Source organism: Bos taurus, chromosome 2, assembly GCF_002263795.3.
Source record: "Bos taurus isolate L1 Dominette 01449 registration number 42190680 breed Hereford chromosome 2, ARS-UCD2.0, whole genome shotgun sequence".
Taxonomy (NCBI): domain Eukaryota; kingdom Metazoa; phylum Chordata; class Mammalia; order Artiodactyla; family Bovidae; genus Bos; species Bos taurus.
In genome coordinates, this window is record NC_037329.1 from 120,147,809 (window position 1) to 120,160,045 (window position 12,237).

Sequence of the window (12,237 nt, forward strand, 5' to 3'; positions counted from 1 at the left end):
AGCACTTTTATTTGGAGAAGGCAATGGCACCCCACTCCAGTGCTATTGCCTGGAAAATCCCATGGACGGAGGAGCCTGGAAGGCTGCAGTCCATGGGGTTGCTGGGGTCGGACACGACTGAGCAACTTCACTTTCAGTTTTCACTTTCATGCATTGGAGAAGGAAATGGCAATCCACTCCAGTGTTCTTGCCTGGAGAATCCCAGGGATGGGGGAGCCTGGTGGTCTGCCGTCTATGGGGTCGCACAGAGTCAGACACGACTTAAGTGACTTAGTAGTAGTAGCACTTTTATTAATTTCTTAGGATGTCTTCAGCACAAAGTTAAAATCTATGCTCTTATTCCCCCACCCACCCATTCTCATACAGAAGGAAGCATATTATGTACACTTTGTCTTCACTAAATCTATCTTGACATTCTTTCCATAACAATAGATCCCTTGTTCATTTTTCCAGCTGTGTAGTATTCCATTGTGTGGCTTCATGCATGCTCAGTCATGTCCAGCTCTTTGGGACCCCATGGTCTGTAGCCCACCGGGCTCCTCTATCCACGGGATTTTCCTGGCAATAATACTAGAGTGGGTTGCCATGCCCTCCTCCAGGGGAGCTTCCCAACCCAAGGATCAAACCCAAGTCTTTTGCATTGGTAGACAGATCCTTTACTGTCTGAGCCATCAGGGAAGCCCTGTGTGGCTATACACAGTCTATGTAATCCAGTCCTTTCTTGATTAGTACCTAGGTGGTTGCTCCTTTTTGACTCTTAATAACAACATTGCAGAGAACACATCCTTATACCTCCGTGATTTCGAAAGTGTTTTTGTATGGATAGGCAGGATAAAATGCCCTGAGAGAGAGTACTCGTCACACAGTGATGGCATGTGTCACTTGGGTAGGTACTTGAGAGGTATTTCTAGTTGCCCTGCGTGGGGCTTGGACTGTTTGCCTTCCCCAGGCAATGACCAGACTTTCTCCACAGTCTGACCAATAGAATGCACCGCTGAACTTTTGCGTTTTTGCCACACATTCACTTGTGTTCAGTTTCCCGGGGAGGCCTGTCTTTACCCGCAGACTGTCAGTCCCCTGCCCGTGTCCTCCAGCACACAGGTCTTCTCCTTCACAGCACCTTGTGCATTTGAAATTACATATACTGTACAGTTATTATTTCGTCAACATTTGCCTGCCACCAGCCTAAAAGCCCCATGTGCGCAGGGACTGTACCCCAGTCCCTGAAGCAACATAGGCACATCAGAGATGCTGACTACGCCTTCACTGGCTGGTACAGTTCCCTGTGTGCCCCACGTCCCTGCGTAGATGGGCTCAGCTGCGACTCCCAGCCCCCTTATGTGGGAGGCATGGGTACTAGTTCCATTGAGCAGATGAGGAGACTGAGGCTCAGAGATGAGGTCAAGGACTCATCAAGGACTTATCACTGGCCTTGTCTCTGTTCCTGAGACCTTGGTTTTACTTCCCTACTCAGGCCCATGGGAGCCCGCCCCCCACCCCCCACCAGCCGCCATCACCAGGAACAGTCAGGCCCAGGTCTGGGGGGCTCCAAACTCAGGATCGGCCCCCTCTCCCTGCCCGCAATGGTGGAGAGTCAAGCCAGGGATTTGTCAGAGCCCCCGGGGTCTTGTTGGCTTGCAGCCTCAGACACCCTGTTTGGTGGCAGTGCCAGGGCCACAGTGACCTGGTGGCTTGTGCAGTCACCAGAGCCCATTCCTGAAGGCCCCACGGCTGTGCTGGCTTTGTGCCCGACTGTCACTCTGCTCCCCAGCGGCTCTTTGTGGCGGCTGCCTGCCTCCCTGCCTCCCATTAATCATGTGTGCAGGATTTATTTTCTCCAGCAATTTATTTCAGCAAATGCAATCTGGGTGTGCCCACAGGTGGGCAGGATGCTCTGTTGCCGCCAGAGTCATGGAGCCCGGCTTTATTGTCAGACTGACAGGCATGACTCACCAGCACCCCCGCGGCAGATGCACCAGAGCCCTAGGGTGGGACGCTAGGTACTCCAGGGACCAGCCCCACCCCCACATCACTGCAACCTTAGCATCCCAAGCAGCCTGGAAGATTCCAGCTTGCTCCCCTGTTTTTTTTTTTGTTTTTTTTTTTTTTAAACTGGGGCTTTGCAGCCCCTGCCAAGGCCTGCTGGCTAAGGGGGTATGGGAAAGGATTAGGCCCCAGTGTCCTCACCCTGAAACAGCCTTTCAGAGGCTTTTGCTGAAGACCCAGGTGGTGGCTCATTTCAGTTTCCTGATCTGAGGAAGGAAGGGATCCGCCCCACCCCCCGGCCCCAGCATTGCTGGATAACCTGGCCCTGCTTCCCAGGTTCTGACGGTCACAGAGGGAAATAGCTCATGCCAACCCTGCCACCCCTTGCCATGCACACACGTGTCTTCCCTCCTGAAGGCTTTCATCACCCTTGCCCCCCCTGCCCAATCTGTGAGAGGATGCAGCAGCCCAGGACTGAGTAGCAGACATAGCCCTAAGGCCAGGACAGGACGCAGGGGCTGCTTGGCTATGATTTCAGGTCCTGAGTTAGTGCCCCTGGTTATTTGTCCACTTACAGGCCTTGGACACAGGAAGGAAAGGACTGGACAGCAGTGGGCAGGGGCCAACCACCTGGGCCTGGCCCTCACCAAGCCCTTTGCATCCCACCCATGCCCCCGCCTCTGCAGTTTCCAAGCCCCCAGCTCCCACCCCTGGGGGCCTGCTTCCTCCCTTGGTATCCCCCAGGCTCAGCCTGGGGCCCCTGCCCTCAGCCTGCCCTCCACCCCCCACCCCAACCTGGCTGCTGCTAATGCTGCAGATAATTCCTGCTGTCACAAAGCCATTACCGTGCAAATGGGCTGCATTTCAGTGTGTGTGTGTGTGTGTGTGCATGCGTGTGTACAGGGGAGGGGGCCTGGCAGGCAAGGCGCCTTGCTTATGCCTCGCTCACTGCCTTGGGGAGTTTATGCCGTTCCCCACCAACCTCTGGTCCCCTGCCCAGGCTGCCAGCCTCCACTGGACCTTGGCGCTCTGGCCAGGGGGCTGACATGCCCAACTGGAGGGTCCTTGTGTCCCTGTCCTCCCCCTTCTCCTCCATGGGTGGCAGCTGGACTCGGAGAGTAGCTGAACCACCCCCCACTCAGCCTTTGAGACCTCCAGGGCCCTTGGGGGACAGAACCAACCTAGGGGTACCAGATGGATGCTGGGAAGACTTCAGCGGCATTTGAGGCCCTGGCTTCCAGTCTCCCATCTTGCTCCAGCTCTTCCAGGCCCCTGGTCTCCCACCCGTTGCTTCATCTGCCTCCCGTAGACCGCCACCCTTTCCCCCAAGTGCCATCACAGTTGTTCCACCTTGCCTCCTCCTGCCTCAGCACAGCCAGGTCTCCCCCAGGGGGAGGCAAACCCTCTATACTTTCAAGAAGAACCTTTGACTTTTGTGTCAGGAGCCTTCAGTGAACCTTGACAGCAGCCGGGAGGTCCCCGTGGGCTCAGGAGGGAGGGCAGGGCAGTGGTCAAGGGAGTGGCCTTCAGCAGCAAGTGGGATTGCTTTTCCTCTCTGCTCCTCCAGTTTCTGGTGATCTGATCTTGGCCACATCACGCAATATTTCTGCGTCTCAGTGGCCTTATCTGCAAACTGGGTCTGATAACACTTGGCTTAAATAATTATTATTAAAGGTATAATAGATTGTATTACATAGAACCACGAGAAATTGCTTATGCTCCAGCTGTTTCCCTGTTAATATTTACCGGGTGAGATACTGCACTAAGTCAACTTTGTATCATTGATAAGTATCTACTTGATGTCTGGCACTTTGCTTTTATACTCTTAATGCTTTGCATTTGTACAAATGCTTAAAGAGTTCAAGCTAACTGAGAAAGCACAAAGAAGAGGTAAGAAGCAAAACAAAATAAAAATAAATCTCCCTGTCAGAAATAGCCATAATCAGTGAATAATAACCATTTCCAGAAATCTCTTTTTGCACTGATACAGGTAGAAATTTAGAGTGTTAAATGCATAGAAATATTGCTATGAGAAGGGATCTGACTATTTTAAATATATATTTTTAATTTTAGTTTATTTTCATGAAAGAAAATAAGTGAATAAATGGAAGGAAATTGAGAGAAACCACAAAACTTTAGTAAATGTCTCTTCATCAGAGAGACAATGCGTTCTACAAAGATCATCTCATATTAACAAAAAGATAGGAAATCCATAAGAATAAAAAGTATTGATTAGGAAGAATCTTTCACGTAGGAGTGGGGAGAAATGTGAATATTATAGTAGAAATTGAAGGCGTTAAATTAGCAAATTTCAAAGTAACAGCTGACAACAAGACTGAGAAAAGAAAACTTATGGAGAGAGATCACAAGCAAGGAAGACAAAAGACAAGGAAGAAAATGAGAGGAAACAGGCACAACTGTGGACTGGTTTGCACAGGGTTGAACAATGGTATTCAAAATTGCACACGTACTCAACTTAAAAGAGTTTTGCCTACACGTGTTCTCCTTTCCTAAAGGTTTCTATCATGTTTGAATGATGAGAAAGATGTAGTTTCTGGCATGTAGTAAATATTGACATTTTAAAATAAAGCTGCTGTACTGCTTACAATAGCCAAGACATGGGGGCAGCATAAAAGTTCATCAACAGAGGGATGGATAAAGACGTGGTACATATACACAATGGGATATACACTCGGTCATTAAAAAGAATGAATAATGCCATTGACAGCAACATGAATGGACCTCAAGATGGTCATACTGAGTGAAGTACGCCAGACAGAGAAGGAGGAATATCGTATGACTTCCCTTATGCGTGGAATCTAAAAAGAATTGATACAAATGAACTTATAAAACAGAACCAGACTCACAGACCTAGAGAACGAATTTATGGTGGCCAGGGGGAAGGGTGGGGGCAAGGAATAATTAGGGAGTTTGGAATGGACATGCACTATCTGCTGTATTTAACCAACAAGGACCAACTGTTCATCACATGGAACTCTGCTCAATGTTATGTGGCACCCTGGACAAGAGGGGAGTTTAGGGAAGAAAGGGTATGTGTGTGTGTATGGCTGAGTCCCTTTGCTGTCCACCTGAAACTATCACAGCATTGTTAATCAGCAATGTGCTTGTGCTAAGTCACCTTAGTTCTGTCTGACTCTTTGCGACTCCACGGACTGTAGCCCACCAGGCTCCTCTGTCCATGGGGATCTCCAGGCAAGAATACTGGAGTCGGTTGCCACGCCCTCCTCCAGGGGATTTTCCTAACCCAGGGATAGAACCTGTGTCTCTTCTGTCTCCTGCATTGGCAGGTGAGTTCTTTACCACTAGCACCACTTGGGAAACTATAAAATAAAATTTTTTTAAATAAAATAAAAAAATCTACTGTAGCTCTTTTGAATTTATCAGACCACTTTGATGAACTTCATGTGGTTCAACTTAAGGGGTGAACTGCCCAGCCCACAGTGGTACCCACTTGGGCAGACACTGTTAGTAGGAGATGACCTCATGTTCTATGAACTCATCTGGACTTGAGTTTTTGTATTTTGCTTATGTTTTCCTGCTATTTTTTTTTTGCAAAATTCCCCGTAACTCTCCAACATTTCTCACTAAATGAAGACAAAAAAGTTGGAGTCTGTGGTTACAGTGGAAAAGCATTGTGACCCTCCTCCCGTCCCCGCAGGATACCAGTGATGAGGGTAGGGGGCTGACCCTGCTGGAGAAGGCCAGAATGAGCCTGGGGGAGGGGAAGGGGTGGGGATGACCCCCTTCTCCTCCCAGCTGTTTTAAAAGGAAAGGGTTGAGTGGAGGAGGATGATGACTGAACGGTTTATGGGATGTACACAAAAGGTTGGGTTCTGAATTGGGGGCATGAAGGGCATGGTCTGCGTGCTTCCATGCCTGTGACCCCTGATGAACATACCCAGTCAGAAGCCAGGGGTCTCGCCAACCACAGAGAGTCCTTCGTGCAGGTCCAGTACCTGTCCATTCTTAAACACCCATGGAGCCTGCAGGAGGACAGGGTGTCGATGTGGGGGCCCCTGACTCGACACCCTGCCCCCAGCCCCAAGCAGCACTCTTGCCTCTCCCTTTTAAAGTCAAGTTCAGCCTAGGAGTTCCTTGGTGGCCTTGTTGCTGTTGTTACTGTTCAGTCGCTCAGTCGTGTCTGACTCTTCGTGACCCCATGGACTGCAGCACTACCAGGCTTCCCTGTCCTTCACCATCTCCTGGAGCTTGCTCAAACCCATGTCCATCGAGTCGGTGATGCCATCCAACCATCTCATCCTCTGTCATCCCCTTCTCCTCCTGCCTTTAATCTTTGCCAGCATCAGGGTCTTTTCCAATGAATCAGTTCTTCCCACCTGTGGCTAAAGTATTGGAGCTTCAGCTTCAGCATCAGTCCTTCCAATGAATATTCAGGGTTGATTTCCTTTAGGATTGAGCAGTTTAATCTCCTTGTAGTCTGAGAGACTCTCAAGAGTGGCCTAGTGGCTAGGATACCAGGCTTTCATTGCCATGGCCCACGTTCAATCCCTGGTCTGGAAACTGAGATCTTGCAAGCCTCGCAGTGTGGCCAAAGGCAAAAAAAGAGTAGTCAGGTACAGCCCAAAGGGCGGGAAAAATCAGAGCAACAACTAAAGCTGACAAGCTGAAGAAGACAGGCCATGCCTGGGGAAGGGCCCTCGGGGCAAGGGGAACCCGCAATACTCAGACACCTTCTGTGCATCAGGTCACACAGGACCTGGGGGGCCCCTCCCCCACTCCACACTGCTGCCCCAGGTCCCTTTCTCTTCCATTCTTGAGGCGCCAGCATCTCCCTTGGTGCCTTCCAGGATCGGGCCCTCGCTATTCTCATCATGTTCGTGCCAGGAGACAGCATCTTATGGATTCCCAGCATGTACAGAGCGCTGATCTACAGCAATGATGACAATCCCTGCCAGCTCTTTGCTGGAAGCCCAGTGGGTGTCCTTCACACCTCCCAGTAAGATGGGTGATATTATCCCATTTCCCAGACTGGCTGAGAAACAGGAAGTGTATGGTTCCCTGGGCTGCCATCACAAATGATCACACACTGGGCAGAAATTTATTCTCTCACAGTTCTGGAGGCTAGAGGCCAAGAGAATCACGGTGCTGGCAAGGTCATGCTCTTTCAAAGGCTCTTTGGGAGGCTCTGTCCCATGACTCTCTCTTATTTCCCGTGTGGCCAGAAGTCCTTGGCTTGTCGCTACTCCAGTGTCTGCCTCCATTGTCACACTAGCTTCTCCCTGTGTATCTGTTCTCTTTTGAAGGACACAGGGGCTTCCCCATTGGCTAGGCAGTAAAGAATTTGCCTGCAGTGCAGGAGACACAGGAGATCCAGGTTGGATCCCTGGGTTGGGAAGATCCCCTGGAGGAGGGCATGACAACCCACTCCAATAGTCTTGCCTGGAGAATCCCATGGATTGATAGGATCCTGGCGGGTTACAGTCCTTGGAATCGAAAAGAGTGAAGCAACTGAGTGCAGTGGATGAAGGGCCCACCCTTCTCCAGTATGACATTCTCAAGTTTTTTTACGTTTGCAAAAACTCTGTTTCCAAATCAGGTCACATTCTGAGGTTCTGGGGGTTAGGACAACATATCTTCTGGGGAACACAATCCAACCCTCAACAGGAAGTGACTCACCCCAAATCACCCAGAGGTACAGTCAGAACCCCCAGGCCTGAGCTCTGAATCACGGCCAGAGCAGCCTGTCATCCGAAGAACAGCCTGAGTCCCCCTCTCCTCATATTTCAATATGTCAGCAGCCGGCTCGTGGGCGCTTCTGTGTCCAGCTAGCCATGTTTGGCCCGAGAAGCCGGCATAGCTGTGGGTCCTACCCTCAGGTCCTGGGACACTGCCCTCAAAGGTGGCCTGGTCAGCTGTGGGTTAGTCACCCCTCCCCCAACCCAGCTGCCCTTTTGTCCACCTCTGGCAAGACCAGAAGGTCAGGGTGATTTGGGGTGAGGGGGGGCAAGCACATCCATGGCCTGGAGGGGCCTGATGGGGGAGGTGGGAAAGGTCCTCCCCCAGAGGACAAGTGTAGTGACCTGGAGAGACAGTTCCGTCCAGGGTGGCAAGTGCCTAGGTCCCTCCTCACCATTTCCAAAGGCCCACGGTCCCCCTCCCATCCTCCTCTGAAAACAAGAGAGGGCCCAGTGCCAGCAGGGAGGCTGCAGGGCTGGCCCAGGTCACCAGAGTCCACAGGGGCCTCCCGACCCGAGCCTGCTGGGGCTTTCCTGAGGTATTGACTAAAAGGTCCAAGGTTCTCTCCTCTCAGACTTCGCTCCTACCTGCAGGAGGGGTGAGGTGAAGCCACTGTGGCCTCAGAGGGCACCCATGGCAGGAGGGTCAGCAGACAAGGCCAGCTCACCTCGCAGGCAGGAGCCTGGGGCCTGGAAGGGAGGCTGGGAAAGCAGGGGCCGCAGGTGTCACTAACAGCCCCTCCTCATCTCGCACCCTGGACAAAGATCCTGCCCCCAGCCCCAGAAAAACCAGGAGGGAAAAAGGAAGGACAGGGGAGCAGGAGGTGAGGTGGAGACCCCAGCTCTGCCACCTGCTGGTTCAGAAATAACCATGGGACGTGATGGTTCCCACCGACCCCCAACCCTGCCTTGCTCCACTGACCTGCACTCCAAGGGAGACCCGCACTCCAGAGCAGAGGACAGACCAGGCAGAGTGAACGTGGGCCCAGGTGAGAGGGGGCAGCAGACCAGGCCCCACCCAGCGGCAATGAAAGGCAGCTGATGGGGAAGAGCCCACAGGGGCTGGGGAACCTAGAGATCCTGGACGGCTTCAGACAGATTGAAGCTGATGTGCCAGTCCCTGGAGCCAGAAGATGGGCCAGCCCTCATGTCTTCACCTGTTTAGCAAATACAGAGTGTCAGGCTCCGATCTAGGTGCTGGGGACACCATGGGGATGAGGCAGAAAGCCCTCCTCCTGGTAGCAGACAGACATCAAAGAACCGAGCTCACAACCGCAGGTGGCTCCCACCAGCTTACGGGGGTACTGCGACACAGCAGTATGTAGATTTAAATCAATATAAGTTTTTCGGGCTTGCCCGAGACTGTGCCGGACAGAGACCCTTTTGTCACTGCAGGAAGCAGCTCTCATCCCAACATCCAGCCAGATTCTGAGCCTTCTCCACCTTCCATGTTAGAGCCTTCTCCTGGGCGTCGTCCATGGAGACTCCAGGCTCTCACTTGATTAAAGCGCCTCTCCTTCTCCTGTGGGCTTCCCTCATGGCTCAGCTGGTAGAGTCCACCTGCAATGCAGGAGACTGTTCAATCCCTGGGTTGGGAAGATCCCCTGGAGAAGGGAAAGGCTACCCACTTTAGTATTCTGGCCTGGAGAATTCCATGGACTGTATAGTCCTTGGGGTCACAAGGAGTCGGACATGACTGAGCGACTTTCACTTCTCCCTTTCCCGAGTGTAGGTGGAGCTCCAGGAGCTCTTGTGGGGTAGTGGGATGGTGAGTAGGGGTCTCCCCTCCCGCTTCATTATTCAGTGTTGGGGTGTGTGTGTGTGTCTTCAGTAACTCAATCGAATCTGACTCTTTGTGACCCCATGGACTGTAACCCACCAGCTTCCTCTCAGACAAAAGTACTGGAGTGGGTAACCATTCCCTTCTCCAGCGGCTCTTCCCGACCCAGGGATCAAACCCGCATCTCCCCCATTCCCTGTAGTGCAAGAAGATTCGTTACCATTGAGCCATCTGGGAAGCCCAGATTCAGTGTCAGCATCAGCAGAAAGACAAGGCCCTTGCTTCTGATTCACCTGGGCCAGGGAGCCCTAGAACCAGAGTCAAGGCCCTAAGGCTGCTGTAGCTCCTTTTCACTGAAAACGAGAAGTGCCAGGGGCCCAACCTGCCAGCGGACAGAGGTTTCTCTTAGGGTGACTCCCCTGGGCACAGGGCCCTTGCTCTGCAAGGCCCCACACTTGGTTTAATATTCAGCGTATCATGATCTTGAAACTCTTAACAACTGTTGAACAAGGGGCCCTGTGTTTTCATTTTGCATGGGGACCCCAGCACCTTATGGAGCTTGTCCTGCCTGCCAGACATGCGTTATGGCAACATAGGGCTGGCAGCATCTTAACTGTGCTGCCTTTTTTCTCCAAAAGCCACCAGTCTCATTCGCACTGGGTGCCAACTTCTAGGCCTGTGGACACACGTGGAAGGCCCTCTGTAAATGCTTAGGGACCAGCCATCACAGAGGTGGGGGGATGTAGGCCCCTCCCCACTCAGCACTTCCAGAGGCCTCAGCCGGTCAGCGAGTCCTCTGGTTGAGGTGACCTCCACTGGGCACTGGAATGCCAGTCTCTCCCTCTCCCAGCTCCCTGATTCCGGAGCAAGGGTTTCCTTGATTCCTTTAGGAATTCCACTCCTCTTCCTACCTGGCTAGAGCTGTGAGGGAAGACACTCTGTCCACCAACACTGCCATCCCAAAGGCCCTTCTCCCTTGTCCTTTGATCCAGTCCACTCAGAGGAGGGGCCCGGGGGGGAGTGGATTCTAGCAAGAGTGCAGCAGTGAGCCCTGCAGTGGGGTGGGGAGAGGAGGGAGCTGTCCACTCTAGAAGATGGAGACTGAGCCCCTTAAACAAGTAGAATCCCACTGGACAGCTGGCAACAGAGAAGTCACTGCTCTGAAGAAGCTATGAAAGGGTGAGGTGACAGAGATGAGAGGACCTGCTGGAACAGTGGCCGGAAGTCCTCTCCATCATGGTCCAACAGGAGAAGCAGGTAAGGAACGCATGCACCCATCGCCGATAATAGAATCATTTCATGAGATGTGGATGTAGACATAAGTTCTCAGGAGGTGACCTGTGGAAGTGAATGAAGTTGACCTGGACTTGGGGTGGTGTCAAGGCACAGGAGAGGGGAGGGCTTGTGATCCAGCCACGGGAACAGGAGTGGCAGAGGAGCCAGAGGAGGGTGAGCTGGGGTCTGAGCGGACTTGCAGTCCATGCTGTGAGCTCCCTAATTTTTCTTTGGCAGTGGTGGGGATCTTACCCTAAAGGGAGGTGTGGACAGTAAATAGACTCAGTATTTTCATGGCATTCCTGAATCAGAGGTATTATTTTTATGAGATGTGATGGTAATCAGGGGAAAAAGGTGTGCAGTGTCCAATAGTCAGGCACAGATGTGTGAGTTGGACCATAAAGAAGGCTGAGCACCAAACAATTGATGCTTTCGAAATGTGGTGCCATAGAAGACTCTTGAGAGTTCCTTGGACTGCAAGGAGGTCAAACCAGTCAGTCCTAAAGGAAATCAGCCCTGAATATTCACAGGAAGGTCTAATGCTGAAGCTCCAATGCTTTAGCCACCTGATAGGAAGAGCTGACTGCTTGGAAAAGACCCTGATGCTGGGAAAGACGGAAGGCAAAAGGAGAAGGGGGTGGCAGAGGATGTGATGGTTAGATAGCATAACCAACTGAATGGACAAGAATTTGAACAAATTCCCAGAGATAATGGTAGACAGAGGAGCCTGGCATGCTGCAGTCCATGGGGTCAAAGAGAGTTGGACATGACTTAGCGACCGAACAATGCAGTGGTGTGATAGTAAGTGCCAAATCATTGGCTCTCCTGGGAAAAAGAGCTCTGATTGTTAGCATTCACTGATTCCCACCAGGGCTGACTTCAAGATACAGAAGTGATGTCACCGAATGCAGACTTGGGAAGAGATGCTGGTGACTGGCTCTCGGGGGCAGGGCTGAGCTGACTCAGACTGGAGTTCCAGGGGTTGGGAGCCTCATTGTGATCAGTGCCCCAGGGAGGCTGGGGAGAACCAAACTCATGGGGCATTGCAACCTTCCAGGGAAGAGAATTTCAAGGAGAAACAAAAAAATCAAGCTTCTTGTCTGCTGCCCACAGTGGCACAGGAGGAACTTGGAGAAGCTGCTGGATCCAGCTGCCCCCTCTCTGCCTCTTACCCATCAACCCCATGGGACCCCTGACTTGGGCTATCTCTGCAGGTCTGAGGTTCTGTCTTGTCAAAGGTGGGACAGGTTCCCATCAGGCTGCATTCACCTATGCAGAAGGAGCAAAAGTGGAGAAGAAAGGACAATGTTAATGAACAGTTGTCATGACAGATCTACTCTGAAAAAAGCACCAGGCCGGGCCAAAGGCTCCCTGGGGTCACCAGAATGAATGGGGGCACCAGGACGGTTTTTTGGGTCCCAGGACATTCTGTGGGGTAGAAGGGCAGCTCCTCGATGCCCAGGTAGGGGACATGGGCCC